Below are 22911 nucleotides of genomic sequence, written 5' to 3' on the forward strand. Positions count from 1 at the left end.
AGATTGGCTGCAAGTAAATTGGCTCAATTTGAGTACAGGGAGGGAGCAGGAATGCTCTTAGCCTGGAATATCAAAACAGATTTAAACAGGAACCACATTAACGGGATTATGGTAGGGCAGTCAGATGCCAAGTTAACCAGTGAATCGGAGCTGGATGAGGCATTTACAGAATATTTTCGGGATCTCTATTCAGAAGAAGATGAAGTCTCAGAAGATGAGGCGAAAGCTTGGTTAGCAGATTCAGTTAATCCTTTAGACTTTAGATCAGAACGATATTCTTAATCAGGATATAACCCACATGCTATTGGCTTTACAAATGCATGCTTTTAGTTGGCACAATGTTATTTAATTGCTTCTAAGTTTGATCTTTTATGAGTGTGGTCAGTAACACTAACTTTGCTTTGCTCCATTCTGAAGAGATTGCTGAGCCCACTGAACTGGTTGAATTGTGTTGATGATGGTGAGTACCATCTGATATTGTATACACGGTGGGAGGGAGAATAGCGCATCCATTACCAACTCGAGAGAACCGTTGGTTTTAGGAGGTGCAGCACCTCAAGACTAGCCCCTTTGTACTTCCAATTTTAGTCAGTTTGTTGAACTCAGGACTAAGCATCTGAAGGTCCTCACAATAAACACATAGTTTGATTCAATCCCACAAATGTCCTGTGGCTGGGAAATCCCTCCTTTCAACAAAACCAAGAAACCTCCAGTGAGCAGGCACCAAAGTTATCAGCTACAGATCTAGGAAACCTTTCATCTATTCATTTAAAAATAGTTTACTTATAACACAGAAGTGCAAGGGATGGGCTAGGAACATACACTGTAAACCATATTCTAGAGTGCCAGGATCTGGATCCTGCTGTCCCAAAACATCATGGAGGATGTCTGAAGCCCAATAAAGGGATATGGAGTTTGCACAAAAATATCTAATCGCCAGAAGAGAAGAGCAAAATGTGATTTTTGGTTAAGTTGATGACTGGGATCTGAACAAGAATAGGGCCACTTTAGCTGGCCAGCTTGAGATTAAAATGTCCTTAAGGTGCACATTATTTCACAAGAATGGTGTTGGAAGGGAAAATCAGACAAACATGTACACCTGTATGACATTAAATGTTAACAACATGTTTTCTTTGATATTAGAATTGTCTATTATTTCCCAAAACTGTGTAAAAAGTGCAGTTTTTAAAGAAGTAATCTAAAATGACAACATAATTATCATTTAAGATAACAATGGTCACTCTTGATGCATGCATTTAGCTAAGTACACAATTGTCATTGTCAATGTTTTTACACGATTGAACAGCAATGATCCCCCTGCTGTCCAAAATGGCTGAAACTAAAGATAAGAAGTGCTACGACGCAGCCACGGCCGGTAGTAGGTGTAACTGCAGGGCAGTGACGTGGGGAGGGGGAGGGGCAGGTTGGGGGATAGTAATGTATGGATTACGGACTTTAACAGGTAAGTAAACATATAAATAAATAAAGCAAATTTTGTTGCGCGCACTGCATCGCATTTGGTGATGCAGTGCACACAACGAAATTTGTTTTATTTATTTATATGTTTACTTGCCTGTTAAAGTCTGTAATATATACATTACTACCCCCACCCTGCCCCTCCCCCTCCCCACGTCACCGCCCTGCAGTTACACCTACTACCGGCCGTGGCTGCTATGATGTGGTCAACACTGGCCACGTTTTAGCGATATTATTTTCTTTACTTTAAGTGTCTAAAGTAATTTGTGCAGGATTCCATCATGTTGAGCTGATGCCAAAACTCAAACCTCATTCCCAGTTCGAGAACTTCTTGCGAGGAGGTTGGGGGCATGATGTGTAATGAGGAGCCTCTGAGCTACCGGAATAGTGCCAGATCGTAAATGTTGATGGGAGGCAGGCAGGCGGTAAACATGGCAGCTCAGTCCATGATGAAACGGATCAAGTTCGTAAATGCAGATGAGATGTAGGCTTGTGGTAGACTTGGCAGCTTGGCATATAGTGTTTCTGGAGAGCCAACAGATGGGGGGCAACACGAGGGAAGTGCAGGGAAGGAAGGAGGGATGGGGAGGGGCTGCAATCAAGACTGTTTGCACCTCATTGGTAACTGGTGCTTAGGTAAAGCGCTCCAATACCTCAGAGTCGACTTTGTGCTACATGAATAAACAAACCCACCCCCCAAAAAAACAAATGAAGGCAAAGAGTAGCCAGGAGTCTGGGAGCAGCAGCAACAGATGTGGGGTGGCAACACAAGCATGGTTTGGGGAAGGAAGGAGGGCTAAAGAGGCACAGGAGACAGACTGAAAACATGCACTCTTGGAGAAAGCATGTAGAAAAAGAGAAAAAAAGCACCTCAAGTAGCTTGTGGCCAGTGGAAGGACACTGGCTGCGTCCCAGAAACTGTACTTGGACCAAGCTCCTGGGAACAGTCACGCATCACAAAGAAGAAAGAGGAATTGGAACACTGATGCTGCTGACCAATGACAAGCAAGAAAATGGGAGTGAGCACACAGCTAACCAAGGTAAGTAATCGCTGGGCTTTAAGACCCTTATAAGATTTTTTTTAATCACAAGAGATTTTGCAAGCACAGCTTAAGAGCTGTGCAGGAGAAACTTAAAAAGGACCTGTTCATTCCCTCTACTTGGTATGCTGCCACCACTGTTTTCATGCTGATTAACTCTTGCTGAAGGCAGTAGCTTTCCATTACTATTAGGGTAGCACTTAGAATGCAGTTCCAGGTCCAACAAGACCTCAATCCATAGGAAAGTCATATGTAATTTCACACACTAATGCTAATTGGGGATCCAGACAACCTTTCAGGACAAGGGTACATGTTCATCATCATGCAGAGGACTTTTCCGTCCCTGGTTCAACCTTATAGTAAGGGGAAAATCTCAGTTAAAACATAGCATTTAAAAAGAAAAAAACACTGAGATTCACCAGTTATAGTTATCTCAAGTAACTATAACTCGTGACTATAGTAGCTATAACTCATGCCCTAGCCATGCACTGCTTATGACCCCGGAGATTACATCACTAATTACATGTTCTATGGCGTCATTGATAACGTCACTGCAACATTTGAAATGGCATCATTGAAGACAAACTGTGCATTATAGGGACATCAATGTTATAATTGAATGGGATGTTATGAAGTCCACAATGTATGTAGGCACTTTTCCCACGGCATTTCGAGATTGGAGCACAAAGGAGAAAGATAGAACGTGGGGTACTACACCACCCACAACTATGACTGTTTCTTCATGAAAACACTGGATTGAGGAGGGGATCACATACCATTCAGAAATTTGATACTGATGCAGTGCACATCCCATATGAAATCCTAAGGGAGGAAATGTGTTAGCTGGGTGAATGGACAAAGCTTTTTTAAAATAATGAATATAGTTGGAATTTGAATTCATATACAAGAATCCTGATAATTGAATCACATTGAATCATCGATACTGGATTTGTTTGGAACGGTACAATCTTGTTCATTAATAGAAAAAAACTCTTGTGATTATAATTTACACTCCTATTCAGTTGCTGACATTTATGTTTATTGATTGTGGCTTCAAGGCGGTGAGGTCACAAATAGTAATCCAAACTGGAACTGTAGATAATATTAATAATAAACTAGTGTGCCATTAAAGCCCACATTGCTGCTGCTTATAATTTTGTTCCACAATTTATTGCTCTATTACTAATTATATTATTCAGGAACAACAGACTGCTGATACTTAATTTTGAAATCAATAGGACTCATTTTACTACTAGTAAGGCAATATATTTAGATATACTTCAGCTTGCAGACCAAAGAATTGGGGCAAGATGGCATTACAATGAGCAACAATTCAGGCTTATAAGTCTAGAGAGAGACTGTAAGGAACAGATATCAAGAAGTTAATTGATGATAGTGGGGTATATATTACAGAACAAATGAATTAATTTCGATAGTGGATCTCTTTAGGCAGTATTATCAAATGTTACACACACAAGATAGAGTCTAAATAGATAAAGTCTAAATAGAATTAGACAGGCAGATATTTGCCATCCGTAATACTTAAGCAATGATTTTATTCAGACTCAGATTCCGACTGACCTAAGAAATACCATTCACCAAAATCAAACAAGAACGCTTGCAGGGAAATATTCTATTCCAATCAAATATCTAAAGACCTTTCTGGATACAATACTTCAATTGTACATGGATGTACTAGAGAGTGAGTATGGTACTCTAATTCCAGCCCAGTGAGAATGTACAATAATTCTGATTCTCTATAAAAAGCGAAACCTGCTGACGAGGATCATACTCCCAGTCTGCCAATAAAAAACAATTGTGTGATGTAATAGAGGGATTCATACCTAATGACCAACACAGTTTAATTCGTAAGTATAATACTAGAGAACACACTAAAACCAATATATTGATGTTTGATGTGGCTACTACGCTATTGTGTTGGGCTGGTATGATCCTTCTTGATACGAAAAGGCATTTGAAGGAGTGGACTGAGTATACCTGTGGAGATTACTACACCATATGCAATTCAGACCAAACTTTCTTCTTTGGAAGTAGAAACTGTACCAGAGCACTTTTGCTAAGAAAATAGCTATGGAGGAGTAGCCTACTAGTATTAAAATACAAAGATGTGCAAGGCTGGAGAGTCCCTTGTCACCTTTGCTGTTTGCTATATACTTAGAGCTGTACTTATAAAAGTTAAAGACAGAATCTTATATGTTCCCTGTCCATTTTTACTCTCACTCTTTAAACATGCTGCAAATGTAGAGGGTAAATTCGCTAATGGTACAGTTTGCGCCATTCCTGTTAATGAAAACATTGCCCTACAATGAGGCAACATATCTGAAAATGCATTGAATGCTGCAAAAATAAAAATAATTATGTGTTATACTACACATCAACCACATTACACAACTTCCACAACTATTAAATATTTAGTTATACAGATGTCTTCATATCCACATGTGATGTTACCACTAAATTATGCCGCTTCAGACAGGTTCAATAGCCCTCATGTGAAAGACCTCCAAAATCATTAATCAGTAGAAGCAACTGTTATGATGAATAACTTATCAAAATGGCCACATTTATTTTACTCAGTCTCCGTTTTTCATCATTATATCTTTTTCAAATATTTAGATGCTGCAATTTCTCATTTTATTGGAGGGTACAGAAAAATTAGGTGACCGGCTACATTTCTCAAAATTCCCCTACAGACACCAGTAAGCTGGTCGCTGTAAGATTTTCAGTTTTTTTACAGGGCTAACATGGGTAAAAGGCCATCACCTTGATTAATCCATTCCTAGGGGGTTCCAGAATTAGTATATATGAACTTTGTCCAGGGACAGAGGGAACCAGGTGACTGTTTAGGCATTTTGACCCAAATTACTACATGCAAGTTATATTTAAAGTTATCTAGGATTCTCCTAAGAACTGGCTGCAATGGAAAACGTTTTTAATATACCTCTTGGCCATAGATTATTTCCAATCAGCACACTAACATTAAGAAAATGAAAGATTGATGGCTGGTAACCTCACAGGTAAGGGCGCTCAAAACTATCTTCAGGGATAATAGTAACAAAAGGATATTTGTAGCAAGTGGTGCAGCTAGGTGAGAAAAGGGTGGTTACCAGACTACCCTAAGAATCCATACCTGGGTGTGGCCGTTACTACTAATCAATGGGATATCTCACCTGCGCTCCTATGTGTATATGAAAACAGTTAATTAATAATCAACTACAATCATTACAAAGAATACAGAACAGATTATTTATCAAAGTAATAAATACAATAATGTAACCATAAATAACTGGTCACAAGTACACAAAATCCATTTCTCAAGTCCGACTAATATTGATAACTGAGCCAAAAATAAGTAACCACAAGTTGTCATATCCAGTAGAATTCTTCTTTATTCTCTTGTAAGTTGTATCACAGTTCACATATTCAGAAAACAGCCAACACGTGTTTCGTCTGGCTTTTCACATTTTCCAATTACTTCCTCAGTGCTGCATTATAAACATCAAAATAAAATTATATCAGGACTGAGTAGTTCAAAATAGATTTTTTTTAAAAAATAGAGAATCTAGAAGGTAAGAAAATAGTAGATTGTAAGATCCAAAAGTTGATAATTACGAGAGAAATGGATAGAAAAAAGAGAAAACCAAAAGGTCACCGAGGTCCTAGGGTCTCCACTGTGCACACCCTATAACCCAAAATATATCAAAGGTAAGGCAATATTCACCTTCTCTAATTGGAGTTAATACAAGGTCGTTTCATATCTTCCATGTGAGAAATTTCTTTTTTCAATCCTTCATATAATCTAAATGACAGAAGTTCATTACATTAGTAAGCACTCTAACTATGCTTCATCCTTCATCTCATTATCCTCATTATGTGATATCCATGCCATGTGACACATGGCCAATATACTGTGGTGCTAAGAACATCATTTATCTCCAGTAAGCCTTGTACTGCACTGTTCCAACACCAGCAAGCTTTTGTAAACCTCTTACTAAACTCACCCCTTAAATATATCATCTTCGCCTCCAATAATAGGTAAAGATAGCACGCTTCCAGGTCACATGCGAGAAGATCGAATAATATTTGTATCCGTGGTAAATGTACTATAACGTCAGATACATGACGATATCATCACGGTCAAAAAATGTCAAAACTAGTATATCTTACCCTATATATGTAACAGTTTCTTGTTTCAGTATTTTACTCTTTTAGGTACTGGGGTATTGCATCTAGAATCTCCCCAGATTCACCAATGTCTGTAAGTAAAACAAAGGTGGAAATAAAATACCCACTGAATAAGGTTTAGCCCCAATATACTAATCACAATTCATTTATCATGACGCTTACCTTATTGTATATACTCACTTTATCAAAACCTATGAAAGTTTTAGAAATACAAACAGTCATTAGTCACCCACTAAAGGCTTTAAGTCCAAATGTCGTAACCTGCAATACCAGATTACAGCTTACCTCGCTATTTATCTTCATCCACGTATCCTATCAAATAGACGATGAGGGGGAATAAAGAAAAAGAGCGCATGTCAATGTGCGCTTCATATCGCTTAATCATAATTTCTAGCTACATAACGTCACCCTCTTACTGTTATAAAAAGAAGTAACTCGTTAAACAATATCTTCCTCTCACCATGTTAGTAGGTCTCCATAATCATCAGTTTCGGCGTGCAACTTCGTCGCCATATTGGTAAGCCCTTTTATATTATTCAATGAGGTAGCGCCATCTTGTAGTGTGAAAAATCCTTAAAGATTCCCAAATTCCTCTCATTATACCTGATAAAATGTAAAAAGAGTCGAAGAACACCTGAAAGGGTCCGAATATCAACCCCTAAGTCTTCAGGGTGTATTTGTATCTCCAAAATTTTAATTATAGTTTTGAAATATAAAAGAAAAATATTATAACGTTTGTTACAAAATATTATTGTTTGAGTAATCCACTAAGGTCTCGAACCGTGAGTCTCCTCGTATGTCCCCCAGCTCCCTATTGCTAGTGCTATCTGACAGTAATGTAAAGAAGGGGCATTCCGCTCCTACATATCATCTTATGTAAATATATATCACCCCTCAATCAATCTAAAAGAAGTGGAGATCAAGATGAGGTAGAGTTAAAGTTAGAATACATATATAAAGAGGGATAAGGACAAAATACAATAAAAGATAATTAGTTATATAGACCTTCAGACCAAGATATAAAGGTTACAAAGACAAAGAAGAAACACCATTAATAACAAAAATAACTTGGATGAAGATAAATAGCGAGGTAAGCTGTAATGTGGTATTGCAGGTTACAACATTTGGACTTAAAGCCTTTAGTGGGTGACTAATGACTGTTTGTATTTCTAAAACTTTCGTAGGTTTTGATAAATTGAGGATATAAAATAAGGTAAGCGTCATGATAAATGAATTGTGATTAGTATGTTGGGGCTAAACCCTATTCAGTGGGTATTTTATTTCCACCTTTGTTTTACTTACAGACATTGGTGAATCTGGGGAGATTCTAGATGCAATACCCCAGTACCTAAAAGAGTAAAATACTGAAACAAGAAACTGTTACATATATAGGGTAAGATATACTAGTTTTACCATTTTTTGACCGTGATGATATCGTCATGTATCTGACGTTATAGTACATTTACCACAGATACAAATATTATTCGATCTTCTCCCGTGTGACCTGGAAGCGTGCTATCTTTACCTATTATTGGAGGCGAAGATGATATATTTAAGGGGTGAGTTAAGTAAGAGTTTTACAAAAGCTTGCTGGTGTTGGAACAGTGCAGTACAACGCTTACTAGAGATAAATGATGTTTTTAGCACCACAGTATATTGGCCATGTGTCACATGGCATGGATATCACATAATGAGGATAATGAGATGAAGTATGAAGCATAGTTAGAGTGCTTACTAATGTGATGAACTTCTGTCGTTTAGATTATATGAAGGATTGAAAAAAAAATTCTCACAAGGAAGATATGAAACAACCTTGTATTAACTCCAATTAGAGAAGGTGAATATTGCCTTACCTTTGATATATTTTGGGTTATAAGGTGTGCACAGTGGAGACCCTAGGACCTCGTGACCTTTTGGTTTTCTCTTTTTTGTTTCCATTTCTCTCGTAATTATCAACTTTTGGATCTTACAATCTACTATTTTCTTACCTTCTAGATTCTCTTTTTTTTACAAACAATCTATTTTGAACTACTCAGTCCTGATATAATTTTATTTTTATGTTTATAATACAGCCCTGAGGAAGTCATTGGCAAATGTGAAAAGCCAGAAGAAACACGTGTTGGCTGTTTTCTGAATATGTGAACTGTGATACAACTTACAAGAGAATAAAGAAGAATTCTACTGGATCTGACAACTTGTGGATACTTATTTTTGGCTCAGTTATCAATATTAGTCGGACTTGAGAAATGGATTTTGTGTACTTGTGACCAGTTATTTATGGTTACATTATTGTATTTATTACTTTGATAAATAATCTGTTCTGTATTCTTTGTAATGATTGTAGTTGATTATTAGTTAACTGTTTTCATATACACATTGGAGCGCAGGTGAGATATCCCATTGATTAGCACACTAACATTACCTGGCATCTTCCAGGACACTATGGCAAGAAAATGGCACTTCTTGTGTTTACACAAATAGGATTTCTGCATAAACTATATTCTATTTGCATATATGATAATCTCAAGAATAATTAATATCTATGAGAGGCATTTCTTTTAAATATTTTAAAATGATGCATCTTCTTGTGAAATCTGATATGCAGATAAACAAAATTCAATTGCTGGAAACCCTTAGCAAACCATCAACAGCTACTAAAAAAATACATATATCATTTTTAGCTCTCAATTGGCTAATTGCAATGAAGGGCTAGTAGAGAGGGAATATCCAAAGCATTGAATAGTTACTTCTGAGATGCTTTAAGTTAATTTTCATTTAGCAGCAAGTATCTCCATAGTACAAATTTACTAGAACAGGATTTCAAGGCGGCATTCTACTTCCAATAGATTGCACCAATGGAATGTCTGCTTAAACTTGAAATGCTCTAGATTATAATGCAGGGAATATACACATGTTCCCTACTTCTATGATGCTGCAGGTATACTACTGGGCTATCACTTTCACAATAACAGAAACAGTAGCTTAAGAGATACCTCTCACTGTGTTATTTATTTAGTTAGGAATTAACACACCAGGGCTTGCCATACCATCGAATTAGATTGTTTTTTGTTTTGCCAAACATCAGGCAATGGAAGCCCTGGATGATTGTGCGTATTGGTGGCAAATAATGTGCTCCTCATTGAAATTTGAGTTGGACCTCTGTGTAATCAAACGAAGAGCTGGGAATAAAAGTGGTGCTGAAATGTGGGGCAAATTTTGATGAAATCACCAAGGTCTAGCTTAATATAGTATTTGTACTTTTTTACTATCGATCATGTTTTAAGAATGATTCTGTCAATGGCTCCATCTTTTCTTTTTCACTTATTAATTGTCTGTATACTAATATCTCTACCTAACTCAATTAAAAAAACTGCTTATTAATATTAATATTAATAGTAATAATACATTATTATTAATAATCTTTATTCGGCATATAAAAATATGACAATAAAAGAGACATCTTAAGCAGCATACAAGTCCAGTATAAACATTAGTCTTAATAACAGGTGAATGAGCATTACAACAAAACAAAATTCATACAGTATTGATATCCCCCTTGGTCTTATAGAGTCATAATACTGCCAACAACCTCTTCTTCAGATAAAAATATAGAAAAATGAAGAATCCAGTAAAATCAGGAAAAAGGGATAAAAGGTTGAAATATTTATTAAGAAGGATAAAAATCCCATCCATCAGGGCTGAGTAGTCAGGGGAAACTGACTTCTCAGCATTCAGAGAATTCTATCACCAAGGTGAAACTCCATGGAACTACTCATAAGAAAACAACAATACTAAGAAAGAGCCCTACATCTATGTACAGTCTAACATCTATGCACATATTAAGAAGTGAGAGAGACATTATTACACATCTTCCTCCTTTGAAAAACAAAAAATTTAAATAAATAAGCATGTAAATGAGGAACTTAAGAAAATAAGCATAATAATGAAGAACATCAACCCATCACATAGTATCCAAATTTTGCAGGTAATTTGATGGATCTGGTAGGTTTAACTTTAGTGGATAAGCTATTATCACCTTTTGGTTGAACATAAACAGAGTTTTTATCAATCAAATAATTCTTTGTGACAACCACTCTATTGAGATTCCAAATTCTTCAATTTTTTGTCTTAATGCATTAGAAAAAACCTTAATGACTATGAAATATATAATTTTGTATTATCTGATTTTTGCTTGAAATATAAAAAAGAAAAAACCTTAATAACTTTATGCACCTTTTTAAATATAAGACTTACGCCCTATTGGAGCTCTTATCATGATGCGATCACCTACATGCACCTGAGTCTTTTTAACCTTTTTAGTTTCATCAAACCTTGACTTACATTCAATGATCTTGTATTCTTCTCTAGATTTCCAATTTTTCTCACTCATGTTACAAACATTTCTTGTTGAAGATAAGTTATTCAACCAAAAAGGTGCAATGTACGTATTGGGTCGTCTACTTTTTGGGAACGTAAAAGGTGTACAGCCTGTTGTGCTATGAGGGGTAATCCTGTACATTTCCACAATTTCCTCAACACGGTTCCCTACAATAAGCATAAGGATTTATATCAGGCTTGTACAGTTTAACTTTGTCTTTCAAAAAATTGTTGAAAAACTTTCTTGAAATAATAGTAATCTTCGCACCTGAATCAAACAATACTTTTGCAGCACAATGTTCCACAAGTATTTCATCAAAGGGTCCTTTTTTTTCTCACATGAAATTTGTTAAACAATTTGTCCACAGTCACAATCAGATTCTGAGGAATTTTCATTTTCCTCGATTTTAGATACCATGTTAACGTTTTTCTTAAAATTCTTTGCCTTGCAAGAAGAAGTAAAATGACCAATTTGTTTGCATACACCACACTTTGCTTTTAAAGCAGGGCACTTTTTGTCATTCGCAAAGTGATTGGGGTTGCCGCATCTAAAACACTTAAAATGTGGCCCTGATTTTTTTTAAAGTCTCTTTTTCCACATTAAAAGATGTACTATTTTTACTTTCACTTTTTTCCTTTGCAAACGCACTCGCTTTAGGATGAACATAACTTCATGAACAGACTCACTCCTAATTTCTTGTTTAGAAATGACTTCAACACTCTTGAGAGAGTGTTCAATTTGCTTAGCAATGTTGACCACTTCATCAAATGAAGGTTCATCCTTTTGCCAAATGTCGTCTCTCACCTTCTGTATGTTAAATCCCTGCATAAACTGATCTCCTATTCTTTCTTCTAAGAGTGAACCAAATTTGCACGAGGACCCTAATTTTCTGAGTGCAGTGATATAGTTTTCAATTGATTCACCTTCATTCTGACTACGCCTCCCAAAGTGATAACGTTCCAGTATCGTACTGACCTTTGGGAGATAGTGTCTATCTAGTTTCAGTATAAAGATCTCATACTCATTCAAAGACGCATCATCAATATCTGGCAAATGATCAAAAACCTCTTGACCTTCCGATCTTAGGCAGTGTAGTAAAAGTGCAGCTCTTCTTTCAGCACTTAAATTTGTCCCACATATTTTAGCATAGCGCTCGAACACTTTCTTCCATTTCTGCCACCTAATGGGTGGATCACAAGGATCAGAAAGGAAGCAAGGCGGCGTAGCCACATTCTGCATGACGATAAAATATCTCAAACATTTATAATATAATTTTTTTTTAAAACCTAGGATGATGTACAAAAGGTTAGGGAGAGCAAAAGATAATAATGTTCAAGTAAATGACAAAAGTGAAGAAGGTGAAAGTCATCAATGTGGAAAGAATTAAGAAAACATGTTGTGGATTATTGGCAATACCATCAAAAATTAGTATGAGTAATTATGTGATTGAATGTTCCAGCATGAAAGAGTAAATGAAACTGCACCTCACCTCAAAGATAAAACACACTAGCCCAAAATTTGCTCTCATCAAATAGAAATAGTCAGAAAGGACGAAAAGAAATTTATCAAAATGGTTAAACAAACCAAAATAATTATAATTATAATTAATTTATAACTATTAGACAAAGTCACAAGAGACCGCCTTGATAAGCTGGGACTACTGCTGCACCGTGACAGATTCCGGGAAATACAATGTGTTCTAAGGAACAACAAGGTAACCACTCCTCACAAACATACGAATTTTCGAGTCTCCTATCTAAATACCCGCTCATAGTTAAACACCAACTGGAGATTTTTACATTGCTCTCCACTGACTCGCCTGATATCCTGATATCCTGTTTCTAACTGAAACATGGATAACCCCCGACTCTGCTCCTGATATACTGGCCGCTCTCCCCCACAGACTATTATATACTTCATACTGACCGGCCAATAGGAAAAACGGGAGGAGGAGTGGCCGCTATTATCCGCCGCAAACATGATTTTATATCGATCGACTCCCTTAACTTAGCTGTTGCAGATAATTTAGTGATTAAACTCGAGTCGGATCACACATCATTGATCTGCATAGTCGTCTATAGGCCCCCTCAGTCCATGCCTCTCTTCCCCATTGCCTTGAGTGAACAGATAGCCAATCTAGCAATTAAATACTCCAACATTTTGCTGATTTAACTTCTGGTTTGGTGATCAAAGTGGTGGTCCCCACTCCCTTGAATTCACTAACCTTTTAACGAATTTTAATCTCACACAGCACATTACAGTGCCAACTCACAACAAGGGCCACATATTGGACCAGGTATGGACGACACATCCAATTATCTCCGCCTTGAAAGTATTGCCATTTATATGGTCTGACCATTTCCTGGTGACATTCCATCTCACTCTAGCCATCAGGGCTAAATCCCCTCTGGCCGAGAGTGGGACAGTCAGATGTTGGAAATCCACTGATATACCTGAGTTCACGAACTTCTTGGCAAGCTCAACACCTAGCCTGGCCCAGAATGTGGACTTTTCAGACACTTTAATCTCCTGTTGGTTAAAATCAGCAAGCGATCACTTTGCCCCCCCAAAAAAATTAAGATAAAGCGAAAGGCGGAAGCTCATAAATGGTTCTCGACCGAACTAAAGGAGATGAAACTATTACTCCGCCAGAAGGAGAGGAAATGGAGAGCTCGCTATGACCCAGGAGATAAGCTCCTCTATAAACAAGAGCAGGTAAAATACAATAAAGCTATTAAGGCAGCCAAGGTAGAATATTTCTCCTCCAAGATTTTAATGTCCACCAATAAATCGAGAGCGATTTTCTCGATTGTGGATGAATTATCCAACCCTGATAGAGTGTCATCTAAACCAACCCCCACACAGGAATTATGTGATAAATTGAACACATTTTTCCTAGAAAAGATTGCAGCAATTAAAGCTAGCATTGTCTGCTCTCCATCAGTCGTGATTCCACCTGATTCCTTCAGGAATACCTGTACTATGGATAGTTTTCCTTTGATCGATGATGAATCGCTCATCTCCTTGCTGTCCAAAGTCAAATCTGGATCTCCCCGGGATTGCTGTCCCCCGCACATAATGAGGGAAGTCTTCTCCACTATTCCTCGACCTGCTCTATCTTTATTAAACTTATCACTTACTCAAGGCTGCGTTCCAAAATCATTTAAGGACGCCACAGTGGTCCCTTTGATAAAAAAGGGCGGCCCGACATTTCAGAACCATCTAATTATCGCCCCATCTCCTTGCTTCCATTTTTAGCTAAGGTCTTGGAGGCACATGTCGCAAAATCCATGTCCGCTTTCATAGAACAGTCTGGATATTTGGATTCCCATCAAGCCGGCTTCCGCCCAGGCCATTCAACTGAGATGGTCATCTTGGCAGTTCTAGACGAGCTCCGTAGGGAAGCTGACATTGGAACTCCTCAGGCCTTGGTGCTTTTGGATCTGTCAGCCGCGTTCGACACGGTCGACCATAAGATCTTGGTGGACCGTGTCGGACGCGCAGGCTTTCAGGGCAAAGCCCTGAGCTGGGTCACCTCCTTTCTGGAAGACCGAACACAGGCCGCTCGCCTGGCTAACTTCACAGCGTCGGGACTGAATATCACAGGTGGGGTTCCCCAGGGCTCCTCCTTGTCCCCACACCTGTTCAACATCTATCTACTCCCCCTGATTAAATCTTTAAAACAGAGGAATGTAACAACATTTAACTACGCAGATGATCTGCAGCTTTCCTTCACCATAGACAATTCCACTGAATCTGTTACCAACTTTCAGGATACTATGGTGTTCATCCGTCATTGGATGGATCATAACCATCTGAAGCTGAACCCCGGAAAGTCGGAGGTACTGCTGATAGGAGACAGTCGTATCTCCTGGGGCCCTCACTATTGGCCGGCAGAACTAGGGCCCTTCCCCAAACCCTCTTCCTCCGTAAAAAGTCTGGGGGTGACAATTGATAGAGACCCGTCCCTAAACGGCCATGTGGGCACAGTGGTTTCTAAATGTTTCTTTCAACTGCGAAGGATCCAGAAGATACATCACCCAGGCAGCACTGATACAAGTTGTGATTGGCCTAGTCTTGTCCCATCTAGACTACGCAAACTCAATCTACCTCGGCCTTCCCTCTTATCAGATCAAGAGGCTCCAGCTTGTACAGAACTAGGCGGCACGACTGATTTATCAGCAGCCTAAGTGGCAATCGGCTAGACCCCTGATAAAAAAGCTACACTGGCTCCCACTGCTTCAACGGGCCACTTTCAAAACCGCTTGTCTCACATTTAAGTCCCTAAATTGTTATAGTCCTATTTTTATTAACAATTTGATCTTGAGATACGTCCCAACTCGTGACCTCCGTTCTAAACACCAAAATCTGTTGGTAAGCGCAAAGTTTAAACGTAAGCGGCATGGCGGGTGTCGCTTCGGTTATCTGGTGCCCCAACTTTGGAACTCACTCCCATGGGAGATCCGTTCCTGTCCCGATCTGCTTCAATTTAGAAAGCAGCTCAAGACATGGCTGTTCATACAGGCACATGAGTAAACTAGTCCTATTGCAGTCAACTCAGAACAGCTCGAAACAGCGCCATGAAACCTTGGTCGAAGCGCGCTTTATAAATGGATTATAACATAACATAACATTTATAATTTTTAAATAACAATTACGCTTATATTAATATGAAGGAAACTTTCCTTCACAGTGCTGCACAGTACTTTTCCCGATTTTGAAATAAAATCAATATGGCTGCCACGCTGCGTGAAAGGTTGCACATTGTGGTGACGTCACAAATCTACGGTGACTCGGATGGACAGATTTGAGATCCCTGAAGAGATGAGTTCCAGTAGAGATGGTGCGAGGAAGCAGTCCGTGGCTCGAAGACTCTCAGATGGCCTCGCGAGTCGAGGATATGGCGGTGAGTTGTTTTTTTTAAACGCAGAGAGCCCGCTGTATGACACCACGCGAAACAAGCAAGGAGATGGCGATGAGTTGATATTTAAAAGCAAGCTGATAACCGCCAACTCATAACAGTCATCACTAAGGAACGGTCAGTGAAGATTTAGTTCACAAAAATAATGTTTTTTCCTCACAATAATGAACAGAGCATCCAAGCGAATCAAAAGTTAATAAAAATATCGTCTTTCCTTATAATCCCAAGAATTAAAAATATAAATGTGGAGACGTGACACACTTTTTTTCATAAGATCTCATGGTGAGAATTTTCATAAGATCTCAAAGTGAGAAATTTCCATGCAGAAATGATGTTTAGCAAAATCTTCATAAAATTCAAAACTCCAGCCACAATAAAGTTCTAGAAATCAGTTACTCCTCACTTTGTGAGCATATATTTAATTATTCGCTCCTAACAAAATGTACAGAGTAATTAGCCCACATCGAAGTCTCCCAACCCTACGAGTGACCAAATGAGTGAGGGTGAGACATGTGGCGAATGCTATAGATTTCTTTAAGATTTATCAACATTGAAAATGCCAAAGTAGTAATCAGCAACACTCACAAGGAAACTGGAGAATCTTAATTGTATCTTCAGGGTTATTTGAAGATGAATTACTAAGAATTTCATCAAATCTTGAGCTTGATGTTGAGATTTTCTTCTTGAGAATATATATTTTTTTTAAATAGTTCTTTAAAGTGAATATTTCCAACATATGGTGCATCCCATCCTCGTTGCCAGTGAAGAATCCAGTAAAATCAGGAAAAAGTGATAAAAGGTTGAACTATGTTGTATTTTTTAAGAAGAATAAAAATCCCATCCATCAGGGCTGAGTAGTCAGGTACAACTGACTTCTCAGCATCCACAGAATTCTATCACCAAGGTGAAACTCCATGGAGCTACTCATTAGAAAACAACAATACTAAGAAAGAGCCCTAAATCTATGCACAGTCTAACATCTATGCACATGTTAAGAAGTGAGCGAGACATTATTACAAAAAGCAATAAAAGCGATAAAAATACTCAATTGGCAAGTAAAGGACTAATCCTGAATGAAGGTACCCCATAGTTCAAACTTTTGTGGATACCTCCTGCAGTGCAAACAAAAAAGGCAGGGATTCTTGGGGCTTGAGGCACCCCTAGTGGTTCTTAGCTTTAAAGCAGCTCTTAAAAAGTTAGAGACGCAGAAAAGTGTAAAAGCATCTGATGACAATTGTAGAAACAGTAATGCCACATGTGCCTGTTTGAATCTCAGTTTTTTTAAAGCCCCTTGAGAAACGCTCTTCTCGGGTGTGAGTAGTACAGACAGAGCAGTACAAAGTGTAAGGTATCCTGTGGAGACCTATTGTCGCAGCCACAGGGTCCTTTATGTTCTATATGTGATGTAACACCAGGGGGTACAGCCAATAGGTGGTGATATAAATTTCGCCTAAAGGGTATATTTAAATATCTATCCTGCAGACTGGTTATAAGAGATAAATAAGGTTCCATGCCCTGCATCTTCCATCTTGTGTTTTGTTTTGAAGGAGGCTCATGAAATGATACACGCTACTCCACAAACTAAGCGCTGACCTCTGATAACCCGACTGTGCCCATTTTTATCACAATACCCCACATTCTTTTTAGACGTGTTTGCCCTTCTGAAACTGTCTTTCTTCCATCGCTGCATGGACTTTATGGAGGCAATGTGCAACCCGGCAGAGCCCATTTTATTATAATCCTTCATATCCTTTTCAGACATGTTTGCACATTCAAAACTGTTTTGTTCTGTCGTCACATGGACTTTACTGAGGCAATGTTTTTAAGTAACCATGCTACAAGAACTATTATAATTCTTTATTAAAAACATTACGCTACTGTGGATTGGTTACTATGTCACAAAATTGATGTAGCTGATTGCAACTAGCCAACTCGTTCTTCCGGAGGACCACCTTTTTGACTGCCACGCTAACCCGGCCATGTTTCTCAAAGCCAACTTTATAGAAACTTGGACTGCCCTACGAACTTGTAGCTGAATGGACACCAAATTCGACATGTTGCACTTTATGACGACTCCTTTTGCATTTTACTGCACACACTAAATGCCAATTATTATACTCCTCTTGTAGTTTTCTTAAACATTGTAAATTCTCAAACTTATTTTAACTAACTCTACTTATAAAAAGGGTTGTGCAGTGGCATATTTAAAAACAAGAACTTTGATAAGCGCTTTTTCCTATGATCCCATTTTATCAAGATTGGTAAACAGATCCGCTCGTCCTAATGTGGTGAGGGTGTCCTTATTTTATTTTATTTTATTACACTTATAATGCGCTCAGCTACCTTCACATATTGTATCCAAAGAGAGACAGTCCTGGATTACCAATATATTAAGGCCTCCCTCATTGTTGGACCACGTCTTCACCCAACACAGTAGGGGTTTCACAGACACCATGTCAGAGATGTACTTGGACCCTAATTCCTCATGAACAATGTACGCTGGGGTACTATGAGAGACTTTCAGCAAGTGCCTAAAATATCTGTTTTCTTCAGTCTGTAATTTATTAGTCACCCTAAACCCCCAGACTTCACTGCCATGTAAAACTTTAGAACAGCTGAAGGAGTGATATAATTTGAAAATCGGCCCAGGTGACCAGTTACCTAATCTATGAGCAAAGCTTGCGATTGCTTCAGTGGACCATGTCAGATTAAGGCACATCTCCAACAAACATTTCAAACTCAATATTTTGTCAAATAAAAAACCTAAATACGAGAAGGGCAGAACTTTCCCTAGAGTATGTGTGCCTACTGTGTAGGTATTAGACTTCCTGCACTTCTTCCCCATTTCCATTATATAGGATTTTGTTAGGTTGGGGGACAAGCCCATTTTGTTTATAAATGTCACAAACCCATCTAGTAAGAGATGCAGGCCATTAGGAGTACGGACGAGGAGAACCACATCATCTGCATAAAGCAGAACAGGGACCGACCTTGTACCTATCCTCGGGGTGGCTGCTTGTAATACAGTCAGGGCAGAATCAAGACAATTGCTATATAATGTAAACAGGAACGGCGCTAAAATACAACCCTGTCTCACGCCACTAAAGCAATAAAAATGATCCGTGGTCTTCCCATCCTGTTTGTATCTAACTACGGCAGTAGTGTTTGAGTGTAGGTGTCAGGCTTGGAAAGGATACAAGCTGGATTCCACGGGAGCGAAGATAAATCCTCCTAACTTCCAAAAAACAGTAACAGAAATGCACAGTGAAAAACACTCCTGTCAGCTGTTCCCTAAAAGTATGGGTGAAAAACCCAAGGAGAGTCCACCACTCTCCCCATACAAGGGGGGGGGACAGGAAAGAGGACGCTGGTCTGTCGGGTAGGATCACGCTGCAAGAAAACAGGGCATGTGATATACTAATAAACAATCTGTAACTCAACCCTTTAGTTTACATTGACATGTGCTTAGTAATTAGTCTCACTTACCCCAGTGAAGTCCAATGTCACCTTAATGGAAGTCTTTTGCAGGCAAGATGCACCTGGGAATACTGATGCCAGGTAAAATAGGGCAGGACCGCACAAGGACGCACTCACACACCATACACTCAAACTAAAATGAAATGTGGGATTGGATTTGAGGTGTGCTGGCCGGCTCTCCAGGGGGGCAGAAGAGCGGAGCAGCCACACACTCAAGAGGTGTGCCGCCCGGCCCAGGAAGGGATTACCAAGCGGAGCGCGCACACTCTCAACAGGGTAGAAAATAATTCCACACTAAGCAGCAATGACCATCCGGTCAACACGAGGGTTAAAATGCAAGGAACGAGACGTGCCGTGTCTCGGAACCGGCGGGATATCCTCCAAGGTACTTGAGGGCGGACCAATAGAGCCCCTGGTGTGGAGGGAGAAATACGAGACCCTTAATGCCGACTGTGACTGGGACTCTGGCGGGGGGGAGTGTGCGGGAAAGGAAAGGCTTTTGGGCATGAAATGCCGAGAGGGTTCCACAGCGCTTTCCGAATGGAGGTTGATATCGGAAAGCAGGAAAAAGGAACCCAAATCCGCCTAGAGCTGAATAGCGGCGGGCAATGAGAACAAGCAGGAATGGGGCAGCGATGCTGAAAAAGAGACGCTGTTCTGAAACCAGGAAGCAAGGAAGGGGCATGGTACCGGAACAGTAAGCCAAGGAATGGCTTACGCTGAGACGCGTCCCTTTACGTAACTAAGGGAGCGTCTCAAAATAACCACATCGTGATGTTCTGCTAGTTAGGAAGCATGAGGAAGGACCTGGGGAGACCAAGGCTAACCACATGTCAATGTCTTCGACGTGGCCCGCACCGCAAAACTCTAATGGTAGGGCCATTAAGATGTTAATTATTGCGGGGTCCATCCCAAGCTCTCCAATGACACTCCTGAGTTTGGAGAAGTTCACTCAGTCGAAAGCCTCAGTGAGGTCCATAAAAGCTAAATACAACGTTCCTGATTTAGCTATTGTGTACTTAGCCGTGACAAGATAAAGATTGAGGCATTGATCTGCTGTGGATTTGCCGGTTCGGAACCCATATTGTACAGTAGTTATTACATGGTTGGCCTCTTCCCAATCCTCCAGCCTGTATAGTACCACCTGCCCCAACACCTTCGCTGTCACATCAATAAGGGATATCGGGAGATAACAATGAGGTCTATCCTGATCTCCCTTCTTGAATATAGGGACAATGGTTGCTGTCGACCATGAAGATGGCATTACTGCTGCTACTGCCACGTTTAAAACCCTCACTAAGAGAGGTGCCCATGCCTGTATGCTGCATCGGAAGAGGTCTGGCGGGATCTAATCTTGTCCCTGCGCCTTATTCCGTAAGAGACCCTGATACCTAGTCTCACCTCATCCAGAGAGAAGGCAATGGGATCAATTCCCCTCATTTTAGGCATCAGTGCCTGTAATTCCTCCTCTCTGTGGGGCAGGTTATACAGTTCCTCAGAGTGAGCCTGCCATTGCTCTGGTAAAATATTGTGGTTTGGCCCTGCGTTATTTGAATCTTTAAATCATGGCTTGTTAATGATCCTCCAGATACAGGTAGAGTCCTTTATCTCAGAAGCCTCTGTTAGGTCCACCCAAGCCTTCTGTTGCAATTGACACTTCCGCCACCTAACTGCTCGCTTTTACTTTTTGCAGCAGGCCGCCACCCTGCCCCTAACTCAAGGCAACTGTTTTAGAGCTGTCTTAGGAGCTTTAAGGGCCCAAGAACATTGCCCATCAAACTATCTTGGGGAGTCCGTGCTAGGGGAGTATGGAGGCGCTGTTAGTAAACAATCCACTAGCTGCACAATAGCTGTAAATGCCTGACTAATTCAGCCCCCTGTACTTCTGGGTCTAGACATTTCAGGATGTCCTTCTTGCCTGAAATTGAAAAGTGACTTGTTAAAAGCAACAGTGTCAATCTGCGCCCAACGTAGCCTTCTGCCTTGGTCAGTTGTGGAGATCGTTCCCCCAGCTTTTCTGTGAGATGCTTGATGGTATTGAGGGGCAGCAAGTGACACGGTCACTGGATTATGATTGCTAAATATGCTGTGAATAATATAAAAAGAGGTTATAAAACTCCTCAATGTAAGGGATATGAATATAAAATCAATAAATGAAGAACAACCTCTACCTTTGTAGGTGGGGGCACAGCTGTATCAGGGTGAGTGGCAATCAGGTCCAATGTATGAGTTAGACTGTACGTATTTAGCAGAGCACTCAAATCCCGCCCTTCCTGAGTATGTTCCATATGTGGTCCCTCCCTTAATGTGAAGGTCGACCAGTCGCAGTGAAACACCCTCAAATTAGGGCAAAGATGGCAAAATAAAGTCCCCAACTAAGATTAGTTGAGACTGTGACAGACCTTCACCCTGTATTTGCACCAACTGTCTACTTAGTTAATCGAGGCTGGCAGATCGTTGTGAGTGTGACTTCGCATTATGAAAGTTAATTAGGAATAACCGGTAGGTGTTACTTGTGAATGTAAGTCCCTGGGTGACATCCAAGTCCCACGACATAGTCTTCCACCTACCGTGAATACTAAGGTCTATGAGTATGATTAAGCCCCCCTTGCTCTCCCTGCACTCGATCTTAATGCTGGGCAAAAAAAGGTTTTGTAACCTTCTATGAAGAAGTTATTAACTAACTCCCATGTTTGCTGAATGCATATTATGTGGAAATTTCTGATATAATGAAGCCACTGCTCATCCCAAAACGTACTGGCTAGACCTGCCACATTCCACAAGACTATTTTTAAATCGCCCAGAATACACCCTTCCTGGGAGCAGAGTGAGGCGGTAGTAACCCCATCTGTACTGACCAGTCTCAGATGTCTTTAATACCTGTGCTCCCAAAAAAATCCTGCTATTACCCCAGAGTTATTTTCAACCATCACACAGGGTTCATCAGGGGGTTTAGCTCGATTGTCAATAACTCTCCCTATACCCTCCCCTTTTTGTTGTCAATCTATGTCATTCAGGTCCCGCAATGGTGCATATGCATTTCTTAATGTCAGTGGTCCCCCTCCCAGAGTAGAGCCCTCTTCATGCGCAGCAGTAGGTTGGTACAATTTAGGACTAGATGGTAGTGGTTTAATCCCTGAATCTGCTGAGAGGAGACCAAGATCTTGTGGACCAATTTGGGGTACCTAAACGTGACACTCAAACTGTCTCCAGAAAATGTTTTCTTAGTCCTGCCAATTCATGCTACCCTCCTGGCCATCAAGATATGTCTATGATTCGCAATATTGAACCCAGCATGTTTGCATAGCCAGTGGGTCACTTTATTGATCATCTGGACGGATGACTCATCCTGTGCACTATTTAGTCTTGGGACACCTACCAGGTCCACTGTATAGGGGCAACTTGCTGGCGGG

Source organism: Lissotriton helveticus, chromosome 10, assembly GCF_964261635.1.
Source record: "Lissotriton helveticus chromosome 10, aLisHel1.1, whole genome shotgun sequence".
NCBI lineage: Eukaryota > Metazoa > Chordata > Amphibia > Caudata > Salamandridae > Lissotriton > Lissotriton helveticus.